This window comes from Schistocerca piceifrons, chromosome X, assembly GCF_021461385.2.
Source record: "Schistocerca piceifrons isolate TAMUIC-IGC-003096 chromosome X, iqSchPice1.1, whole genome shotgun sequence".
NCBI lineage: Eukaryota > Metazoa > Arthropoda > Insecta > Orthoptera > Acrididae > Schistocerca > Schistocerca piceifrons.
In genome coordinates, this window is record NC_060149.1 from 974,870,830 (window position 1) to 974,896,274 (window position 25,445).

The following is a 25,445-nucleotide window of genomic DNA, read 5'->3' on the forward strand; positions in this document are numbered from 1 at the left end:
CCGTAAATAGAAATATTAAAAAAGGTATGAAGATTTTTCTGGTTAGCAAAAGTGACAAAAATCAGATTTCAGAGTACCTGACGGCTCAACACAAAAGTTTTGTTTTAAGTACAGATGGTGTTGAGGATCAGTGGACAAAGTTCAAAATCATCGTACAATATGTGTTAGATGAGTATGTGCCAAGCAAGATCGTAAGAGATGGAAAAGCGCCAGCGTGGTACAACAACCGAGTTAGAAAACTGCTGCGGAAGCAAAGGGAACTTCACAGCAAACATAAACATAGCCAACACCTTGCAGACAAACAAAAATTACGCGAAGCGAAATGTAATGTGAGGAGGGCCATGCGAGAGGTGTTAAATGAATTCGAAAGTAAAGTTCTATGTACTGACTTGGCAGAAAATCCTAAGAAATTTTGCTCTTATGTCAAAGCGGTAGGTGGATCAAAACAAAATGTCCAGACACTCTGTGACCAAAAAGGTACTGAAACAGAGGATGATGGACTAAAGGCCGAAATACTAAATGTCTTTTTCCAAAGCTGTTTCACAGAGGAAGACTGCACTGTAGTTCCTTCTCTAGATTGTCGCACAGGTGACAAAATGGTAGATATTGAAATAGATGACAGAGGGATAGAGAAACAATTAAAATCACTCAAAAGAGGAAAGGCCGCTGGACCTGATGGGATACCAGTTCAGTTTTACACAGAGTATGCGAAGGAACTTGTCCCCCTTCTTGCAGCAGTGTACCGTAGGTCTCTACAAGAGCATAGCATTCCAAAGAATTGGAAAAGGGCACAGGTCATCCCCGTTTTCAAGAAGGGACGTCGAACAGAAGTGCAGAACTGTAGACCTATATCTCTAACATCGATCAGTTGTAGAATTTTAGAACATGTATTATGTTCGAGTATTATGACTTTTCTGTAAACTAGAAATCTACTCTGTAGGAATCAGCATGGGTTTCGAAAAAGACGATCGGGTGAAACCCAGCTCGTGCTATTCGTCCACAGGACTCAGAGGGCCATAGACACGGGTTCCCAGGTAGATGCTGTGTTTCTTGACTTCCGCAAGGCGTTCGATACAGTTCCCCGCAATCGTTTAATGAACAAAGTAAGAGCATATGGACTATCAGACCAATTATGTGATTGGATTGAAGAGTTGCTAGATAACAGAACGCATCATGTCATTCTCAAGGGAGAGAAGTCTTCCGAAGTAAGAGTGATTTCAGGTGTGCTGCGGGGGATTGTCGTAGGACCGTTGCTATTCACAATATACATAATTGACCTTGTGAATGACATCGGAAGTTCCTTGGGCCTTTTTGCGGATGATGCTGTGGTATATTGAGATGTTGCAACAGTGAAAAATTGTACTGAAATGCAGGATGATCTGCAGCGAATTGATGAATGGTGCAGGGAATGGCAATTGAATCTCAATGTAGACAAGTGTAATGTGCTGCGAATACATAGAAAGAAAGATCCCATATTGTTTAGCTACAATATAGCAGGTCAGCAATTGGAAGCAGTTAATTCCATAAATTATCTGGGAGTATGCATTAGGAGTGATTTAAAATGGAATGATCATATAAAGTTGATCGTCGGTAAATCAGATGCCAGACTGAGATTCAGTGGAAGAATCCTAAGGAAATGCAATCCGAAAACAAAGGAATTAGGTTACAGTACACTTGTTCGCCCACTGTTTGAATACTGCTCAGCAGTGTGGGATCCATACCAGATAGGGTTGATAGAAGAGATAGAGAAGATCCAACAGAGAGCAGCATGCTTCGTTATAGGATCATTTAGTAATCGTGAAAGTGTTACGGAGATGTTAGGTAAACTCCAGTGGAAGACTCTGCAGGAGAGACGCTCAGTAGCTCGGTACGGGTTTTTGTTGAAGTTTCGAAAACATACCTTCACCGAGGAGTCAAGCAGTATATTGCTCCCTCCTACGTATATCTCGCGAAGAGACCATGAGGATAAAATGAGAGAGATTAGAGCCCGCACAGAGGCATACCGACAATCCTTCTTTCCACGAACAATACGAGACTGGAATAGAAGGGAGAACCAATAGAGGTACTCAAGGTACCCTACACCGTCAGGTGGCTTGAGGAGTATGGATGTAGATGTAGATGTAGACCAAAAAATGTTTTTCTCGTAATGAAGACACTAAAGTGGGGGTCAGTTATGCTGTTATTGCTTTTAATGATGGCAACATTGGTAGCGTGAAAGTGCTACAACATATGGGAATTAATTCTGGAGCAAACTGCATCAGAGAATTTGAATAGATGGACAAGGTTTGCATTGGTAAAGCAAAGTATGCAGCACAGTTGGCCACTACGGAGTCCAGAAAGAAGAAAACAAGAAAAAACTTAAAAAAGATCAAGAGGATGATATACAGTATGGTGCAGGGTGCTTCTGAGTGACTAAAAATAAAATGATAAGCATATATTGAGTTACAGTCTATTAAAACTTTAAAAACTCTTCCTGAAAATTTACATTTTCTCTTGCATTTTTCCCTAAATCTCAGAAACTACATCGAGTAGCGAATTCAAATTTTCAGGGAGTAATAACATACGTATCCTGAGTCTTCTTAACTAAAAGAAAATCATAATGTTATGTATAAATAAAATTATTTAGAATAACATACAAAAAAGTACACAAAATTTTAACTGTGTAATTAAAAAATTGTATTTCCAAAAGCAGTGGCTGAAATGCAATTATTGTAAGACTCAGAACATATAGTTTAATGTGCTGTAAAAGTTTCTTGTCAATGGCTACAGTTGTTCCTGAAATACGGGGAAGTTAAGTCACTAAATTTAACATTGTCAGGATAGGGCGTTCAAACTCCCCTTAATGCACGTTTTCTCCTTCCTCCACTTGGTGAGCGACACATTTATAGTATTTTCACAACAGCAGTAGCTATTTTCTTACAATTTCTTTTTGCCGGCATATTATGTCCCGGGCTTCAAGGGATGTGTGGGATTTATTACCTCAATGAGTGAACACTTCTGTGGCACGTGCAACCGTTTACGGATAACAGCTGATGGCAATTTGGAGGTGTGTCTCTTTGGGAATTCAGAGATATCTCTCAGGTGAGTGATGAAACATAGAATAATCGTGTCCAAGTGAAAATTCATGTGAGGAAACCATAAAATTACTAGAAGACTGACAGACTGATCAGTATTTTACCTTCAGGAGGTGAAATTCCAACTTTATCCCTCTTTCCTCTCTCATGAAGAAACTGATAGTTCCAAATGCTGAGTATAGAATAATACTTTTAAACTGTTTGCCATGCACATTAGGTATGTGGTTGGTATATGGAAGAGATAAACTGCAGTTAAATCCAGCAGGTATGAAAGGAGTAATCTTTTCTTGAAGTTTTCAGCTTGCACCCTCCTCCCTCCCAGACATACAAACCAGATACCTCTAGCTAAATAATTTGTGAGTATATATAATTTGCCTCTGTCAACATCATGTTACACTAACCTGTTTGTGAGATTAAATTAAAGGAAAGTAATCAGGACTGGAAATTATGTAAAGACATTTTTAGCTATGTCCCTAGGTTGTAATAAAGTTAACACAGTATTTCTGTCCATGTGATGGTAACTATGATTCGCCAGCCACCGTTGCCAAGCGGTTCTAGGCGCTTCAGTCCAGAACCGCGCGACTGCTACGGTCGCAGGTTTGAATCCTGCCTTGGCTCAGATGTTAAGTCCCATAGTGCCCAGAGCCATTTGAACTGTGATTCATGATTATCAGAGTCTATATGTTCCAAATAAAAATTGGAACTTCCTGTATATAAATGTACAAATTATTAGACAATGGGACCAACAACTGACACTTTTAAATTGATGACTAGACTAAGAGATTAATAATAGGAAAAAAACTGCAAGATACTTTGGCGATAAGTTTGTTTCAGGACAAGGTACGAGGGGTGGGGGGTGAGAAGAATCAGCTCTCTCTTTGTGAGCATAACAGAAATCCTTTATCAACCCAAGGTAAAATAAGATATAAAAATACAGGGTCAAACAATTAAGTATCTTAAAAACCAAATGACTAATAAAATTGAAAGCTAAGAAAAGTAAGTTCGTAGTAAGTAGGGTGAAACACAGGGGGCTGCAACATATTGCCATTGTTGTTTGACTTGTCTATCAAAGAAAAAAGAAATGGATCAAAACAAAATAAAAGTGAGAATGGAAATGTATCAGAAGCAGATAGGAATAAGCAAGGAACATATTCTTTAATAAATAAAAAAAAAACTGACATGTGAGGCAGATGTTCCTACAATTTTATGTTCAAAGCACAGCAGTCTGTGAAAGCAAAATATTTATGACATTGAAAAAAGAAAATCAGTGAGTGAAAAGTGTGTGTAGGTGAATTGTGGTGAAAGACTGGATATTGGAACTTCTGTTAGGCTGCCCAGTATTAGTTAACTTGGTAGTAAAGGAGCAAGTTTGCAAGGGCAGATAACTGTTTGACTACGTAAAATAGAGTGGGAGTATGGAAAAGCTAGTCCAAGATAGGATGAAAAAGATAACAGCAACTTAAAAAATGAATTGTTAAGTTACCATGAACCCCATTCCAATCTAGTGAATGCAGTGGTTGACAATATCTTGTGACATTCGCCTATAAGGCTCAAACAATAATTGCTAAATAAAAATACAAAATGTTGACAAGACTGTATCTAAGCTGTCACTCTCTTTTGAAACAAGGGTGTTTAAACCAACAAACATGCAGGAAAGCAGGGACAACTCGCACACTAGAGAAGGATGGGCAGTATCATTGAAGGAGTGAGCATAAACCGTGTGGAATATGTGTGGTACAAGAAATGATAGTAAGGAAAAAAAAAGAAGAAGAAGAAGAAGAGGAAAAATGTTGATCTGGAAACAAGGGAATAAAAATTTGCCACGTGAAGAGACAATATGGTACTGTGCTGATGAGTGTGTACAAGTGGTGATATACAATATACATTGATAAAGGAACTCTGCATTGGGCCCAGAAGACCACGCAATGCTCTTCGAGAGATGTTCTCTACTATATATCTATGGAGAGTTAAGGGGTCAGTATACAACTCTCCAGGCTGTTATCAACTTCCAGAAGTTGAAGACACTACTTCTCACTTGAGTAGCTCCTCAGCTGGAACTACAAGCAGTGTGTACCCTATTCCAGTCTGTCCACCGAGCAGAATTTCCCGGCTCTACAAGGAATTGAACCTGATCCCTTTCTATGGCATGCCTGTGGCATACTGACTGCATAGCTGTGGCAAGAGTCATAATATACACTTGTGAACAATTGAGTTATAACTATTCTGTTTATTGGGGAGAGAGTATGTATATTGCCACCGTGAATGAAATAGTTTAGTGTATCGTAACTGGAATGTATTCAGACCTCGTACTTGTGTGAGAGCGCAGTGTTTTAGACACTTGTAGTGTTTGTCTTAGCATGAACTAACTGGTGAGCCTTACTTTCTAGTATTTTTAATTATATATCATTACTGGTGCCTCTGGCACTTTTGTGTTGCAATAGCTTGCGATAGCAAACATTGAGTCAACCATGGTTTTTGGATTAGAAGTAGAGGTCAGCTGGGTTGACAGTGGGAATAGAGTGATGGGAAGTGGACAATAAGCAGTTATATCGAAGGGTGCATTATTTGATATGTTAAGGTTAATTACAAAATGTGGATTGGAGAATTTTTCACGTTGAGCAGAAGTAAGTTTACAGGACCAGATGTCAAATTACACATGATCAGTGTGAATCCCTATAGTCAGCATGAACACTGGCACACAGAATAATTTATAGGTAGCCTTGCTGTATATAAAAAATCAGATTTGTGCTGAACTGTCATGAACAAACTGTCACTTCTCTGGAATAAATAGACTCTGATTTGTTAATTACATCTGTGTAAATGAAAAATATAGGAAAAGGTAGAGTGCTGCTTACTGTAGAGGAGACATGTTACATTGTAGACAGGCACAATTAAAAAGGCACTTACACAAAGGTTTCGGCCACAGCCTTTATCAGCAAAAGAGATACAGAGAAACACACACATTCATACACACAGGCAAGCACATGTCACACACATATGACTGCCAACTCCAGCAGCTTGCCTCTAGCTGCTGGACTTGGCAGTTTTTTTTTCTCTGTGTGTGTGTGCGTGCGTGTGTGCACACGCGGTGTGCTTGCTTGTGTGTTGTGCCTGTGTGCAACTTTGTGTTCTTTATGGTAAATAGTGATCTATCTTTCCCTGCACTGTTGATATTCCTACCTGGAATTTCCATTGTTTAATCAGTGTAAATAAGAAGGGCACAGTTACATATATTCTGTCACTTGAAGACTAATACATGAAGTCAGTGGACATTATTTTTTATTGCAGAGGATCTTTGTCACCACTAATTATTAATTTTGTGTGCCAGTTAATTAGACATGGTTTCATCCTTTCCTGGATGTGCCCTTTTTGTTAAATCTTCCTTCAAAAGATCTGATTTACTTCAAGTTAATAAACCTGAGTATTCTGAAAAAGGAGGTGCAGCTTACAGCTGCAGTGTGACAGTTGATCACAGGGTGATTTTATCACTGCCATATCCTGGGTACCCATGGCTCGAGACACTTATTCTATAAGGGTGTGTAGTCATTGGGCTTTCTTGTACCACAGTGTCAAAGGTGTAATGTGAGCAGATTTATTCAAGGAAAATACTACCACAATCAGCAGAGTGAACTGCTATGGGCAACAGGATATCATTGACAGGGGTTACCACTGACTAGCATGGCTTTAGCAGTGAACAGGTGGGCCACAATGTAGCAAATGACTCACCAACTCAGTGACAGTCAATAAACAGTAACCATTCATGCCACTGGGAACTGTCACCTCTTTGTGGGATACAAAGATGCAATCTGCACACTGCTCGTCGCAGTTACAAAGATTAGCATTGGTTCGGAACAGCACCAGGGGATGCTCGAAGCATGCAGGAAGGTCGTCTGTCTGATGATTTGCGGTACATATTGCCAAGGTGGCAGGGTGCAAAATAAGGAGTGATCAAAAAACTTCCATTTGAAGGCGGCATAGTTCAGATCAGTATGCCACACACACACACACACACACACACACACACACACACACACACACACACACATACACACATATCCATCCGCACATATACCCTGCTTGTGTCTGTATATGTGCGGATGGATATATGTGTGTGTGTGTGTGTGTGTGTGTGTGTGTGTGTGTGTGTGTGTGTGTGTGTGTGCGAGTGTATACCTGTCCTTCCCCCCCCCCCCCCCCCTTCCCCCCCCGCCCCCTAAGGTAAGTCTTTCCACCCCCAGGTTTGGAATGACTCCTTAACCTCTCTTAAAACCCACATCCTTTCGTCTTTCCCTCTCCTTCCCTCTTTCCTGATGAAGCAACTGTGGGTTGCGAAAGCATGAATTTTGTGTGTGTGTTTGTTTGTGTGTCTATCAACATACCAATGCTTTCGTTTGGTATGTTACATCATCTTTGTTTTTAGATATGTTTTTCCCATTTGGAATGTTTCCCTGTATTATATTATATATCAGTGCTTTCCTCTCCCACAACTATCCTGCAGACCTTGTCCACAAACAGATCTCCCAAGCAATACATTCCTCCCCACCCAACAACAATGTTACTACCCCCAGACCACACAGAAGCATCCCCCTTGTCACCCAATATTATCCTGTCCCAAATACATCAACTAATTACTCCGCCACGGATATGAATTTTCAAGTCAAGCCCTGAAATGAGATCATCCCTTGACAATATTCTCCCCACACCACACAGAGTTGCCTTTTGCCGACCCCCTAACCTCTGTAACTTCCTTGTCAAACCCTACAATATTCCCAGACCACCTTCTTTACCCAGCGGTTCCTACCCCTGTAACCGACCCTGATGCAAAACCTGCCCCTTGCATCCCCCCACAACCAACTACTCCAGCCCCGCTACTGGTAAAACATACACAACTCAAGGCAGGCCCACATGTGAGACAACACGTCACTTATCAGCTGACATGCCTGCACTGCACAGCCTTTTACATTGGTATTACGACAACTAAACTGGCTGAGCGCATGAATGGGCACAGACGAACTGTCCGCCTAGGAGATGTCCAATACCCAGTAGCGGAGCATGCCCTCCAGCATAATTCTAGGGACCTAGGAACCTGCTACACCATATGTGCCATTTGGCTTCTCCCACCCAACACCAGTACCTCGGAACTGCGGAGATGGGAACTTGCACTCCAACACATCCTTTCATCCCGCCATCCCCCTAGACTGAACCTATGTTAACCAACCTCACTCCCATTTACTCTTTAGTCTTCTCCTCTTTCCCTTTCCTCTTTAGCCATTCATGCATCTTTTCATCCCACATAGTTGCGTTTATCTTTATACTATGTACCTCTTTACTTCTGTATTCATCCTCCTTGGTTTGAAGCTGGCACAGTAATTACAGTAGAATATCTTTGGCTTCCCTCTGACATCCATGCCTCCATCTTTGCTACCCTCCCTGTTTACCTTTCACCTGTTGCTTCATAACCTGGATTGTGAATAACTGAATCCACTTTCCCTTCTTCCCCTTTTTTCCCCTCTCTCCTCCCTGATGAAGGAACGAAGTTCCGAAAGCTAGGATACGTCAATTTTCTGTTCTGTTTTGTGTATCTATCGGCTGTACTGAGCTGGCCAGGCCCTCTATCTCTTTGTTAGCATTTGATTCATATACATAAACACACACACACACACACACACACACACACACACACACACACACACACACACACACACGCACACACACAGACAGGGTGATGCGTATTATCATTTAAAAACCTCCAAAGCACTGTATATGACCCTGAGACAAGTAATTTAATACAAGACACATGGAATCACAAATGTTGGATACGATACAAATGTTGGGAAATGTGTCAAAAGCGAATGACAAATGTCACCAGATGATGTACCTTGCCATGCTTGCAGTGGTTGAGCCTCTCGGCCTGTCACACTTGATCATCCCAACCCAAGTCAAGTATTCATATCATTGTGGCTACGGACACACATGTGCGACTTTAGTGATGGCATTCGGGATTTGAGTCTTGCATTTGGCAGGCAGTATTCTTTCATTGTGTTAAACAATTATGTATTTATATTGAAGTTTATTATTTTATTTACCGGCCTTGCAGTTTCCTTGATTTCTTGCAAAGTACAGTACAATGAAAACCTACCATATTGCATAACAAGTAGATGAGTATAAACTTCAGAATAGCAGCATTGCCATTAAATGACCTATGTTTTCTTTACTAACTAATGTCTGTAAACAAAAAGAGAAGGGACAGAAACAAAAAACCCAAAATCAGAACTGCTTTTGCTTGATTACAGCAGGGACAATAATTTTGTAACATCTACATTTACAACAGATCATATTTACAAAATGTTTTCGAAATTTGCTCTGTTTGCTCAAATGAAAGTATTGCACTGCTCAATCATTCCTTTACACTCAGCCCCAACTGCTGCACATGCTGTGGGGTATGTCATCTGGTTACGTCATATGTTCAGTGTTTATCACCAATTTTTGGGGTATTTTGAAATGTACAAAAAGGCAAATGCAGAAAGTTATCACATTTTGCTGCACATTACCTGCGTCACAGAAAAATAATGTATACAAATCTTCTCAGATTTGCCACTGAATAACTTTGTGCAAGCCTCACAATATTTCACCAACACAACTGTTCGTCATCTTCAGGTAGTGGTGGGTCCTGTCATCACTGCTGCAAGATGTGACTGGTGATATTCGCACAGCAGAATTGAAATTTGTCAGGCTAGAAGCAGGAGTACGAATGTGTGGACAGGCACTCCCAGTTGGATGGAAATGCCATTCATAGTAGCCTTCTGCTTATGTGTTGTGGGCAATGACTGCACTTCTGGACACTCGTGTGGTTAAAAGCTGAATTAACTCTCTGCAAGGTGCTGCATCAGGTCATACATCGGAGGATCTGGTTTCTACTGTGTTAATTTCATAGCAGTCAGTGCTGGATTCTGGGCAGTCCTTAGTCAAAATTCCATATTCCTGTTGGTAAGATTGCCCACCGTATGGATACATGCCTCATTCTTAAAAACACAATCCTAGAGTGATGATGCTGAGGATAAAATTTCAGTCCTCTTGGGAAACGTGTGGTGCCCTGTATTCAGGCAGTGCTCTGCTACCACTAATTTACTGGGTGGCATTTTTGTCAGCGCTGTTGAACACAGTGTTCTTGCACAATGTGAGGTGTCTGCCCTATATAAGATTTCCCATAATGGCATCAGATCTTATATATGATCTGTGTTTTCTAAGGTCAAGATTGTCTTTAACTGAACCCAAACAATTCCTTAGTTTTGCTGGTAGACGAAAAACACACTTGATTCTGTTTCTCTTAGCGATTCTTTCTATTTTTGAAAACATGCCACTGAAATATGCCAAGAAAGCCATTTGCAGTGCTTGTCTAAGTATCTTCATTTACATCCCTACACTGAACTTGCTTTGCTCAGAACACATTGCAAATCTGTTTACAAGAATAATCATTCTGCTGGAACACTGTTCTTAGGTGTTACAGTTCACCAGGCAGACTGTCGGTATCTGAGATTACGTGTGCTCTATGTGCCAGGGAGTGTAAGACACTACCACATTGTGCAGGGTGATGGCAACTTTTGGACCACAAATATAACTCTGCATGTATCAGTTTGCAGTAGAGACTATGCCCCAGTGTTCTGTCAGCTTTTCTTCTAACCGTGACATCCAGGAATGGTAAGCTGCTATCTTATTGTACTTCCACAGTGAACTGAATATTCAGATGGAGCGAGTGCAAATGCTGCAGGAACATAGGTAGTGTCTGTATTATGTGGGCCACACCACAAATGTCTCTTCAGCATTCTGCCAGAAGGAGGAATGTTGGATATTTAGTAAGGGAAATAGAGGATCTCCCATGGGAGCACTGTCCACTTGATCAAAGTAGTTGGTGTTACATAAGAAATAGGATGAGGTATGCACATGTTTAAACAGCATCACAATTTCTTTCTCAAACTTGCTGCTAATAACCTCTAATGAGGGCTGCAGGGGCACTTTTGTAAGTAATGATACAACATTTGAGCTAACTAAAAGATCTGAAAGTTCTAGTTTAAGCGTCTTCAGGTATTCTATGAAATCCTCCGAATTCTAAATATGATGGTCATAGTCATCCACATGATAAATTTCAAAGCTGTCACGTGGAAATTGCCAGTTGCATCTTGCAGCAGTGATAGTGGAAATCACCACCACCTGAAGATGCCAAAATGTTGTGTCACTGAAATATTGAGGGAGGGACTTGCATAATGTTATCTGGTGGGGAACCCAAAGTGTTTTTGCAACAGATCTATCAGGCAAGCCTGAAAATTCACATATACTCCAAGCGGTAAGTACCTGTTGTAAAATGGTCACATTAGTGAGCTTGGCAATTAATTAACAGTTTATCAATAAATTTGGCGTCATTTTGCAAGAAATTGTGCTATGTTCCACTACTCCCTCTTCAACAAAACTAATGTCAGTTTCTGCTCCACCTCTTCAGCCCGAGATCCTATGTATGCTCTTGAGCATTTGTGTAAGATACTTGTTTATTTATAAAAATAAAAGTAACTTCTATCATGACTTTCCCATTCTTGTCCAGTGGGTTTGTTATCCTGCTGTTGCCTACTGCAAACTACAGGATTACTGTTGAAGATTTCTGCAAAGTTTTTCTTCCTTTTTAGTGTACCAACATTTCACTGTGGGTAATTGCCTGGTACTGTTTAATGGGTGTTTTAACTGTTGTTTCAGAGATGCAATACGAAGCAAATGCAGTGAGGATGACTTGCTTGCCATGATTGGGGCAGGAGTGAGTAGAAAGAAGAAACAACATGCAGGTAAGATACATTACAGCAAATGTAACTCTATAGATAGAAAGAAAATTTCTGCTTAACAAGTCATAGCAAACATAAGAGCAAAATAGAACGAAAAACAACAGTGATAGAACCTGTGTTTTTGTGTAAAATTGGATTTAATTTTTTATTTAGTATTCATTCTGATTAATGCCCATTGGTCAACAGTACATTTCAGCCCTAGAATTTGGTTCTGCAAGGTCCACCAGATAACCATATATGGCTGTTGTAACTCCTTTATTGGACTTCAGAAGTTTTCCAGCAACAAATCTTTTTTTTTTTTCTTTCTTTCTTTCTTTTTTTTCCTTTTTTTAAAAAAAGCTAAAATGCAGAAAACATCGTAAAGGAAACACTCACAGAAAAGCATCAGTGTCCTTGAAACAATGGAAACTCCAGTAGGAATATCAACAATGTTGGAAAAGACAAATTACTACTTACTGATGAAGGCTGTGGCTGAAAGCTTTATGTAAGTGTCTTTTAATTCTGCCCATCTGCAGCCTAAGGTATCTTCTTTATGGTAAGTAACAGTCTGTCTTTTCCTTCATTATTCATTAGTGTTCTTTGCTTTTATTGCTGTTTAGCAAGCATCGTGTGGTATATAAGGGATGTGAATAGCGTCAGATGTTGAATATCACTCTGGAGGATATGAAGGTGCTGCATATTGGTGTAGACAGCATTATCTGATGAGAGTTTGAAAGAAACCTCATTGTGGATGTCCATTTGGTCGCCTGGTTAAACCTTGCAACATTTGTATTTTTTGAGTATTTGGATATGACAGTGGCCTGATGTTGGAAAGTAAGGGCATACTCATAATCAATGTTCCAGTTGACTACATCAGACCACTACAAGGGAGCATCACTGTGTAGTGTACTGAGTACATTGTAACCTGTTCACGTCTGTGACTGCCATCTGAGAACAAGTACAGTAAACTCTCGTGCAGCTACACTTTTGGCTAGCTAGATTGACACTTGACAAGTTTCAATTTGCGTGCACCTGGAGCCAAGCATTTGCTGGTGTTTTTTTGGCAATCTACTGCTAATCAGTGCACTGGTGCGTGTCAAAAGTCCAAGTATTGTCAATTTGTGCGTGTGTTGGTTGAAGCTCTAGTGTGTTTCTTATTCGTATTGCATGGTTTCATGCCACTGCCATCTATTGGAACTCCTTGTAAGTACAGTACATACAGTATTGTTCTATGCAGCGCAACATAGCCATGTCGAAACTGACAATTAGAGCGCGCCGCCTAATACTTTCCACTTGTTGTCGGTACATCAAAGTTAAGTGTTTAACAGTGAACATACAACACCCTGTTGTGTTGCCACGTGGGCTTGGGTAGAACAGAGGAAATGGCATAGATGTATCAAATGCTTTCATTTGATGGCTGCCACAGCCTGGTTTCAAAAGTCAAAAGTTTGTCTAGTGCATCTCGAGTGTTGTCAAGTTGTGCATCTGTGTGTTTCTGATTTGAGGTTTTGTGCTCCCACTATGTGCCTTAAAGTGTCCAGAGATAAAAGGGGCCAAAAACCATAAAGGACTCAGTCGAGTGTCTGTAAAAAGAACACTGAACGTGACTACGGGCACGAAACATAAAACGAATGTGATCTTGTTGGAAAAAGAGCTTCACACTTTGCAGAGAATTGATGCTGGTGAGCCACCCACAAAAGTTGCTGCAGAGTAGGAGTACAATTACTGATCGGAAGACAAATCGATCAGGAATTGAAAAATTTTGTTCCATCCAAGCATTGGGCAGTGCAGTGAAATCTTGAAAAACAGTGAGAAAAGGTGCACATCCTCAGTTAGAAGAGGCATTATTTTTGTGGCACGAATAAATAAGAGCCAAAGGTGTGTCAGTTTCAGGTCCTCTACTTTGTCAAAATGAGCTGATGAGCTGATTGAAGGAAAGAAGCAAGAATTTCTCGGAAATAATGGCCGGCAGGATCGTTTCAAGAAGCGGCATGGCGTTCATGAAATTGCCATCAGTGCCAAATCATTATCTGGGGATGAAGCTGCTATGCTGATTTTAAGAAGAAACTGCACGCAATCATTGACAAAGGATGTTATACTGGCAATCAACTTTACAAATGTGATGAAACTGGGTTGAATTACAAAATGATGCCAACGAATCCCTTGCCTCTAAAGAAGAAGAAATGGCTTCCGGATACAAAAATATCAAAGAAAGATTTACTGTCCTCGCTTGCAGTAATGCCACTGGCAATCATAAACTGTGTCTTACTTTAATTGGCAAATCCAAAACACCAAGAGCATTTAGACACCAACCAACCAGCTTTGCCGCTGAGGTACACGAATCAGTCTTAAGGCACGTATGAACAGTGCCATCATCAGAGAGTGGTTCCAGGCAGAGTTTGTTCCAGCTGTAGTAAATTACATGGCAGGAAATGGATTTCCTTGAAAAGCGCTACTTCTTGTGGACAGTGCTCCTTATCACCCAGGTGATCTGCAAGATGGGGATATCAAAGTTGTATTTCTCCCACAAAATGTCACATCTCTATGTCAACCGATGGACCAAGGTATTCTTGAGGCGATGGAAAAACATTACAGACGCAAGATGCTGGAATACTTAATAGATGTGATTGATGCTGCAGATGATTTTGTGGAAGCTCTTAAAAAATCGATGTTTTAAGTGTCATTCATTGATTGCTGAAGCTTGGAGTCTAATTCCTCCACTTCCTCTTGTTGGGTCTTGGAAAAAACTCTTAGATCGTAAGGCAACCTAAGTGGTGGGAAGGAGGAGGCAACACCGAAACTCAAGCTGACATAATTTTGGTGAATTTACTGGAGAAGCTGGTTGTAAAGACACACACTTCGAAGACATTGAAGAGTGGATGGAAAATGGCATTTTTTCATGTGCCTGAGGATGAAATCGTCCAAATTGTGACCGATCATAAAGTGTCAGAAGACTATGTTTCTGATGCTGAATCAGAGAAAAATATTCCTCACACATTCTGTTACGAAGTGATCCAAACTGCCCTGGAGTACATCAGCCAATAGGAGGAGACGATTTATCCTGAAATAGTTTGATTTCAACGTTGGAGATGTATTGTTGCAAGAATAGTTTCTCAAGCAAAAAAACAAAAAAAAAAATAAGACATTTGTGACTTCGTTACCAAAAAATAAACTCTAATGAAGCATCCTAGAACTTCTATGTCCATAACTTAAAAAGTTTTTTTTCTTTACTTTTCTTGAAAGTTCCTCTAGACAGACTTTTCGTTCCTTTGAGTTATCTCTAGATTTGTTTCATAATTTTGTTCAGTAGTTTATTTTTTATTCAAAAGAGTAGGTAATAAAATTAAAACTCCTGTTTTTCCTACTGCCAAATAAGGGAGATTTTTTCTGTAAGAATGCAAAATAAACGAGCTTTGTTATACAGCATTTAAAAACTTTGAGTTTTCAATCATAGTTTGGTGCCTTTTTAACATGTCAACACAATTTTTTCAGTAAAAAAGTGCAGGGTTATTTGCAACGGTATCAGTAACGTTTTACATACCCTACGCACGTTTTACGATTGTATTTCGCAATATTGATGCAATTTGGAGTGTTCACATGCGAAAAAAGGGGGACTTTGATTTATCTGAAATTTTCGTTATTGGAACCGGCCACCGTCCCGATCATTTCGGATAAACAGGAGTTCACTGTAATAGACTCCTTGCAACATGCTGTGTCATACAGCTAGGAGCAGCCAGACTATGGAATTGCCGTCCTGCGCATAGGCTGCCATTAACACCCAAGCAAATGACTGCATGTGAAGTGGTGCCACGATCGAGAAGTACGGACTGCTAATGAATGGTGTCACATTATGTTCACTAATGAGTCCCAGTCCTGCACTGCTCCAAATGACTATCGTGGAGAAGTTTGACCGTGACCAGGGGAGATGGGGAGAGGTCCCATTCTTCCACATTTGGGGGGGGGGGGGGGTCACAAAGCAGTCCCATGGTGTGGGGAGCCATTGGGTATGACTTCAGGTCACGGCTTGTAATGGCCGAGGGAACTCTGATGGTACAGCAGTGTGTAATAGTATTGTGGTGCTATTTTTCAACGGGCCAGTGCTTGTCCACATGTAGTATGTGTCTCTTTAAATTGTCTGCATGATGTTGATATACTCCTGTGGCCAGCAAAATCCCCATATCTGTCCCCGATAGAACATTATGGGACCAACATGGACGTCAACTCCATCCCACTGCCTGTATCCACGATTGCAATGTCCAGTTACAACAGTTGTGGATCACCTTTCTGAGGAGGGTATGCAGCAGCTTTACGACATCCTCCCGCACTGTCCAGACCAGACAGGGTGCATTGCTGTATTGATAAGTGGGCTCAAACTGATAAGTTCTGTGTAAATTTGACTCTGTTTTGTTATGACTGAAATAACATTACATACGTTCTAAATTCGCTATGTTTCAATTTGTTTTCTCCCCACCTTCTGAGTGTCTCACTTTTTTTCAAGCAGTGTAATTTAAGACAGACATAAGAATATGAAAATGGGATGGCATATCACATTGCTATTCAACTATACCCCTAAGAAAATTGTAAGATAATGGAGAAGAGGAGGTGCACTATTACACTGACTAGAACGTAAACTTAAAGATAGAATTATATTGTGTAACCTACACCGATGACATAATACTAATTGACAAAAACATCACTGATGTGCTAAAGCAATTTGAAATATTAAGGGAGCAAGCTAGGAAAATTAGACTACTAATTTCACATGGAGAAAAAATTCTTGGCTGATACCAAAATGGCACTGGGTGAACTTATATAGGCAATGACATAGTATTCGGTGTTAAAGAGTTTAAATAGTTAGGTGAAAAAGACCACTGAACATCATAATGAAAAGAAGGCCATAGAATCCAGACTTCAGAAAATACAAACTGTCTCTCAGTTAACTAAAAGTATTTTTCCTGGAACTCTAAAATCTAACATTGTACAACAGTGATCAAATTAGAATTTCTTTATGCATGAGAGAGACTCTTTGTCCAACACAAGACATGAAAACAGCAAGAATGTAAAATTGTAGTAAAAATCTTAGGTCCAAGAATAAAAGATGGAATACATCACACAGAACCCAGTGTGAAATCTCCAGGCAAAATCCTAAAAACTCTTGTTACAATGTGTCTCCAAAGAATCCAACTTGTGGGACATACAGAAAGAATGTATCCAAACAGGCAGCTCATTGGATTCCCACATACTTGAAAAATAAGATCCAACTGATGAAAACAAACAGGAAGAGACCTTAAGAAATTGGAATCACCCCATTTACAGTATTCTGATGTAGTGATGAGTCACACAGAGTGCAGTTTCACAGTAGCTTGATCGATGCTTGTACTTGTGTGTGTAGTATATGCAAGTGTGTACAGCGTCTCTTCTGGTGTACACACAATATGCTAATTTAGTGGCCGAGCAGTAAACCGGATCCCTACTCGGTTCCAGTGTGCTGTGCTAATTATTCTTCTTCACTTGACATTTATGCTTGGAGCTGCAAGAGAGGCCATTTTCCAGATAATGCCACAAAAACAACAAATTCTCAGATATCAGTTTAACTTACACTCTTCAACATCATAGACAACATTTCACATTAATATGTTGCAGAACACTAGATTAGTGTTAAAATTGCCAGAGTAAACATTGTTCTCCATGTGACAGATTGTCACCCGACGTCCAAAATCGATAAATTTTATATCTCTGCACAGACAAGCAGCTGGTTGCTCATTGTCATCTGTGGTGCTAATCAATGGGTCGAGCTCGTTGCTGGCACAGCGCCACCACAGAGTAAGTGGCCCCTCATCCCAGCAGGTGGCGATGTTTTAACACCCGTATAGCTCCCCAGACTTACCGCGTCTGTGGATAACTCCGTCTCTGCACAGAACTTCACACATTTCCCACACAGTGGGCCCTCGTGTCTTTTACACACAATAAATCTTCAAACTTATTTCATTGGCTAAGTTAAATTTCGAGTGTGACATGCTATTTCGTAAAAAATAGCAAACGGTAGACATGGATGTTATTGTGACTCTTTCCTAAGGCAACATTTGTGTATTACACTTGTAGAAGTGCACTGCAACATAAAACAGTAGACCGTAAGTTCAAACAATGGAAACTCCAGGTTGGAATATCAGCAGTGTAGGAAAAGAAGAAGAAGCTAATTACCATAAAGATGGCACATTAAAATGCAGACAGGCACAGTTAAGACACTTACACATAAGCTTTTGGCCACAACCTTCATCAGAAAAAGAAATAGAAATACACACCATTCATTCACACAAGCAAGCACACCTCACACACACATGACCGCCGACTCCGACAACTCAGATCAGAATGCTAGTCTGTAAGTTTGCTACACAATAAAATAATTATTCTGAGCTACAAGAAAAATGGATTCAAAGAACTAAACTGCTTGAAGAGAAAAAAGGGAAGGTCCCTGAAGCAACATAGTTTCACGAGTGTGCATACCAGTGGTAAATTATGAGAGTCGCAACTCTCTGAAATGGATACAAAGGCCACCAGATTGCATTAGCTTTGTTTGTGTCTCGGATTGTTACCATGAATGGTAGGAGCTATAAGAGATGTGAAGAGTGTAAGATGTTGAGTGATCCCTGTGAAGGGCACAGATGCCCTGTACTTCTGTGAGTCAGCATTATCAGCACATAACAAAATTTGAAGGGGCCTAATTGTGTGTCTCCATTTGCCAGGCTGGTTGAATTATGCAATATGCAGATTTGTGAGACATTCAGATGTGGTAGTGGCCCCATGTTGGACTGCTTGGGAACGTAAGGGCAGCGTGCTTGTCAGCAAGCTTCCAGTTGACCGTGTCTGACGAGCCCATGGGAGAATTGCTGTAATGTACGTCAAGCACATTGTAACCCTTTCACACCTGCACCTGTCATGTGATCAGCAGTGAGTCACATTCTGCAAGACCCACGATGACAGTTGTCAGTGAGTATGACAACGACACAGGGAGAGGGCGTGTGGGGCAGCATTGGATATGACTTCAGGTCACTCTGACAGCACAGCAGTATGTCATGGACATCCTACATCCTCATTTGCTACCTCCATGTCCAACGGAGTTACAAGAGACAGAGCAGTGAAAACATATCCAGTTGTTGACTCACAAAACGGTTTTGAGGTGTGACGCATGTAGTCTTAAGTGAATCATTCATACAAAAAGAAAAGAAGAAGAAGCTAAAGTCAGAATGTGAAAAAACTGGAGAATGGAATAGATATTTGAAGACTTCACACTTGAAGCTCCCAGTTTTCCTATTGTGAAAGTGCCTTTGTGACCATATGCATTTCACTGACGATAAACCTTTTTTTCCCCCCCTGGGTCTTGGCTCCATATTTTTTCATCCTGTTGAGTCAGAATACTTGCATAGTATTTGTGAGGTATTGTTTCAGTCTTGCAAGCTAATCTAAAATACAAATCCCTTTTGCATCCTAGAAAACAATGACCACTCTTTCTCTCCGATGAAGTCACCTTGGCTATTTTTGTGCAACTGCTGTTTCATTTCAGTCATCTCTCATCCACGGGAACAGATTGGTGCATAGAATCAGTTGTGTGTCAGATTGTCCCAAATTGTTTTTCACATTAGGTTGTAGTCAGGCTTCAACAGACATGCCACTCACTTTCTGGTACGGCCACGGCATCAACTGTTTTGCACATCTCTTTAATTACTGATCTTGCAATATCACACTGTGTTCTTTCTCAGCATTTTCATATTTGATTGTAATTCTAGGAAGTTGTTCATGAGTCATCTTACAGAGACATATGCCACATATGAATTCAGCCACCCATTCCTTAACTGTTGACTATGAAGGAACTCCCCCCACAAACCATGGACCTTGCCGTTGGTGGGGAGGCTTGCGTGCCTCAGCGATACAGATGGCCGTACCGTAGGTGCAAGCACAACGGAGGGGTATCTGTTGAGAGGCCAGACAAACAAGTTTTTCCTGAAGAGGGGCAGCAGCCTTTTCAGTAGTTGCAGGGGCAACAGTCTGGGTGATTGACTGATCTGGCCTTGTAACATTAACCAAAATGGCCTTGCTGTGCTGGTACTGCGAACGGTTGAAAGCAAGGGGAAACTACAGCCGTAATTTTTCCCGAGTACATGCAGCTCTACAACTTGACTAGAAGAAGAGATCGGTTGGTAGGACATGTTTTGAGGCATCAAGGGATCACAAATTTAGCATTGGAGGGCAGCATGGAGGGTAAAAATCGTAGAGGGAGACCAAGAGATGAATACACTAAGCAGATTCAGAAGGATGTAGGTTGCAGTAGGTACTGGGAGATGAAGAAGCTTGCACAGGATAGAGTATCATGGAGAGCTGCATCAAACCAGTCTCAGGACTGAAGACCACAACAACAACAACATGAAGGAACTGACTCCTAATAAGTAAGATGATGCCTGTAGAAAAGTACAACAAAACAGTAATCTCAAAAAAGGACAGGATAGACAGTACATTCTGTAGGACATATTAAAAATGATTGGTAAAAGAGACTTGGTGTGTTAAATGCAGCTTTTGATTAAATGATAATTGAATTGGATAGATAAACAATATACTCGCTAAGTGGTGGCAGAACACACACATAAAAGAAGATTATAATTAGGCGAGCTTTCAGAGCCAGTAGCTCATTCTTGAGGCAGAAGGGTTGAAGTGGAAGGAAGAAGGGTGAAGGATAGGTCTAGGAAAAAATGTAGATTTTGAGAAAGTTACCCAGAACTGCAGATCAGGGGAGACTTTCCAGATGGGATGAGAAGGAAAGACTGATTCCACATCTACATACATACTCCACTAGCCACCATATGGTGCATGGCAGAAGGTACCCTGTCTCACTACAATAGTCTGAATAAAATTACTTGATAGTTGACATCAATCACTTGCTGCAACAATGTTGCCACATTCGCTACCAGCTACCGTTTGGTTACAGGTGACAACAAACAAGCGGCTCACTTCACAAATTATGTTAAATGTTTAACACAGAGCAATTTTTCTAGTGGCTGGTGCAAGGTATGTCAGAAATGTTGGATACTCTGTTGACTATTGATTTAAAGTGACCAGTGACTGAACTGGGGAAGACGACCCGTTTTGTATCCCTGACTGTAAACTTGTGTCCTAACCCAGCCGAGAAAATTGTGGTCAACAGTCTGCAGCAGTACTAATATCATGATCGCTTTGTTCATGGCGATTAAAGCTAACCCTTAAGGGTAAACTCAAGACAACAAAAACTCAATTTCAGGGCTGAAAGCAAACTGAAATTTCTCCATGTCATTTGTTACCTGTAACTATCCTTACACTAGCTGCACATGCTGACATGTTAGAAACCAGTGAACAGCCCGTGTGGGCACTTGTTCGTGGATTATAGATGACAGAGGCAGATTCCAAATGAAGAAATAATGACAGGAAGAAAAATGAGACCAAACAGAACAGTCAAAACAATGATGAAAAATGATGCAGCAAAGTATTAAAAATAAAAAAAATACATTTAAACCAATTAATTGAATGAAAATAATAATCACACTCTTTTGGTTAGATTTAGAAATAAAAATTTTGCTACATTGATGAGATTCAAACCTATGACATGCTACACATTAGATTAATCTGCCAACCATTGTGCTATGCCACAGCACTGCATGAAGTATTTATATATGTGAATGTAATGACCCAGTTGCAACTATGAATTGCAACCTTAAAAATTTCAGTTTCATGCAGTGTAGTGAAAAGCTTATCTAATGTAAGATGATCTCTGTGAATATGATAACTATATGTATGATACTGAATTACACCTTGTGCTGAGTTATTCGGTAGTGTTTGGTTAGTGCTATGAATGAAATGTGTGTCTTTCATTAGCATTGTTAATGTGTGTTGTTTTTGGTGTAGTTATCGCGTGTCATGAAATACATAATAAAAGTGTCGGGCTCATAATTCTGGATAAAAATACATCAAGAAAGAATGCTGAACCAGGAATTGGAAGTGACTGGCCAATTTTGGTGGAGTTTGGCAACAGCAGACAGTTCAAGTGTGACGCTGACTACTCTTATTGGCGTTTGAAGTGCCAACTATCAAGTAATTTTAATTCGACTGTAGTCAGTTCCTTTCCCATTCCATCTGCCAATCGAGTGAGGAAAAAGTGAATGTCTATATGCCTCTCTACGAGTCCTAATTTGTTGTCTCTTATCTTCGTGGTCCTTATGCGTAATGTATGTTGGTGCAAGCAGAATTGTTCTGCAGTCAGCACAGTGTTCCTCAAAATCCCTCCAGGGATTCCTATTTGAGTTCCAGAAACATCTCCATAATACTTGTATGTTGTTGTTTCAACCTACTGTTAACAAATCTAGTATCCTGCCTCTGAATTACCTCAATGTCTGCTTTAATTCGACCCCTTGCGGATCCCAGACACTCAAACTGTACTCAAGAAGAGATCACACTAGCATCCTATATGTGATGTCCATCACAGCTGAGCCACACTGCAGTAAAATCCACCCAACAAACGAAAGATGATTATTCGCCTTCCCTACCATGACCCTCACAAGTTTGTTCCATTTCATATCACATTGCAACGTTATGTCCAGATATTGAAACAATATGACTTCTTCATTCATGACACTACTAATGCTGGATTCTGGCATTATGGATTTGTTTTTCCAACTCATCTGCAGTAACTTATATTTTTCTACATTTAGGGTTAGCTGTCATTTATCACACCAACTGGGAACTTTGTCCAAGTCATCTTTTATCCTCCAAAATCACTCAACAATGACACCTTCCATACACCACAACATCATCAGCAAACAACCACAGATTACTGTCCACTTTGTCCATCAGATCAGTTATGCACATAGAAAATATGAGTAATAGCGCTCCTATCACACATCTCTGGAACGATCCTAATGATACCCTAGTCACTGATGGACACTCACCGTCAGGATAATGTAGTGGGTTCTATTACTTCAGAAGTCTTTGAGCCACTCACATGTCTGGGAACCTATTCCATGTGCTTGTACCTTTCTTAAGAGTCTGCAGTGAGGCACTATGTCAAATGCTTCTCGGAAATCAAGAAATATGGAATCTGGGTTTGTGAATTTTGTGATGGCAAAGTTAGAGGAGCAATGCATCTGCATTAAATTTTGCGTGAAACTCAAGAAAACCTTTACAGAGACACACCAAATGATGCAGGGAGCCTATAGCGATGAGTGCTTAAGCCATACTTGGTGTTATGTATTATTCACACGTTTTAAAAATGGCTTTACAAAAGTCAAAAATGATCCTTGTTCAGGACGCTCTTAGATGTCCCCTGATGACGCTTGTGTCAGGAACGTCAGCGAAATTGTGAGTTCCAGTCGAAGATTCACTGTCCGAGAGATTGTAGAAGAATGTAACATTTCAATTGGATCATGTTATGAAATGACACAGCATCTTGGAATGCATTGTGTTGCCGCCAAGTTCATTCCACGGCTCATGAGTCAAGACCAAAAAAACTTTTTGGATCTCACAAATGAGAATGAGATGTTCCTTGCGAGAATAGTATGACCCCTGCAGACTTCTTTTTATTTCCAAAGTTGAAAAGGATGAAGTTTTGCAATGGTAGATGAGATAAAAGAAAATTCGCAAACGGCAGTTTATGCAACCCAGCAAGAGGTGTGTCAAGACTGCTCCTGGAAGTGGAAATGATATTGGGAGCAGTGTATCAATTGTGGAGGAGAGTATTTCAAAGGAGACAATCCATAGTAACTAAAAGATAAGCATAGAAAATTTTGTGGACTAAGTTCTGGAATTTTTTGAACAGACGTCATATGACAAAAGGGCATGCTGAGTTGCCCATGAGCGATGCTTTGTACTGATTTGTGGACATAAACTTATTGGTCTCTATGAAACTGATTAGATTCAAACCCAGAATATGTTCATGAATTCTGCAGCAAACTGATGTTACGGGAATTGGTCTGTAATTTCGCGAGTCTGTTCTTTCGCCCTTTCCCTGTTGCTTCATAACCTGGGTTGTGAGTAACTGAATCCACTTTCCCTTCTTCCCTTTTTTCCCCTCTCTCCTCCCTGATGAAGGAACAAAGTTCCGAAAGCCAGGAATGTAAATTTTCAGTTCTGTTTTATGTGTATCTATCGGCTGTACTGAGCTGAGGTAAGTACTGGCCAGCCCCTCTATCTCTTTGTTAGTATTTGTTTCACATCTTATATGAGATTTTCCATTAATCATTTATGTTTGTATAAGCATTTATTAAATTTAAAAAGTTGGATTTCATATGTTAATACAAAAGATAATGTTTTGCATTGCAGGCATGATGAACCTGTCAAAGATGAAGAATCGGCCAATGATTCTTATTGGAGGATAACAATACGTATAACTTAAACTTGAGATTCTTGAAAATAAAGCTAGTCAGCATTTCTTAACAGTACTGATTGATGAGCAAAGTCTTAGTGGACATTTGTATAAAATTGTCATAGGTGTTATTTACAAGAAGAGTAAATAGTTTCAATAGGAATGTGGTGAGACATTTAACAAATGTCATGACCACACATTAATAGGACCTTATAACACTACCATTATGATATTAGTATGCTTTTACGTAAATAACAGAAACCCTGTCTCTATGTTGTCACATATAACCCTCTTACTAAAATTTAGTTTAGTTTCCAAATAAAATACACTATGGAAGGATAGTCCTGTTTATAGGAAAAGATAATCAATAGAGTTATCCTTCTTACAGGATTTACCGTGTGTTGCGTCTAATGGATAAGTAAATTGGACTATTCACTCCTTTTCCTAAGATCTTACCCAGTGGCTAGATAGAAACACAGTATGAATATATACTGAATATATACTGAAGCTAGGACAACTCATTTCCAAGTTCATTTAGTGGTTTAAAACATGTACTTAATGGTCACCAACCTATCCTGGCAATGAAATAGTGAAGTATTGGAGAAGCAGAAATTTGAATTTTGCCTACTTTCTTGCTACTGTTTAGTTTGGCTCTTCAAATAAATTACACCACTTAAACAATTTTGGGCTACATCTTTATACATTATGTTTTTAAAAAAGAAAAAGCCCAGTAGATAACTTCAAGGAAGGTAAAAAAAATTAGCCGGGGTGGGGGGGACAACCCTTAGAAAAGCACTTTCCATAATCAAGAAACTTAAATACTTAGACACTAAAGCACACACTTTTTAACTGAACATTTCACTTAAAGAAAACCTCTTTCTTGGTGGAATTTACTTTCAAAAGCTATTATTCTTTGAACTAATTCTGTATAGCCATCTAACAGGTTCTAGTAACTTGGCTTCACTCTGATTAAATTTTATGTAAGCAAACTATAATACTTTGCAATAGTTATGAAAAAATTTTTAATATTTACACTAAAGCAATTTAAATGGTGCCTCTTTATATTAACTTGGCACTTCAAAAGTCTGTAAAACAGGACACTCGGATTAATCAAACACCAGGAAGGAACCCTATACAGATGTATGATTAGGATGAAATAACAGGGTGAGCCAGTTTCCGTAAAGTTCA

At 39.9% G+C, this 25,445-nt stretch overlaps 1 pseudogene; it reads left to right on the top strand.

Annotated features, from left to right (window-relative positions):
* The window catches only part of LOC124722830, a 45,144-nt pseudogene extending 20,874 nt beyond the window's left edge, over positions 1 to 24,270 (top strand).
* Positions 24,271 to 25,445: the final 1,175 nt, after the last annotated feature.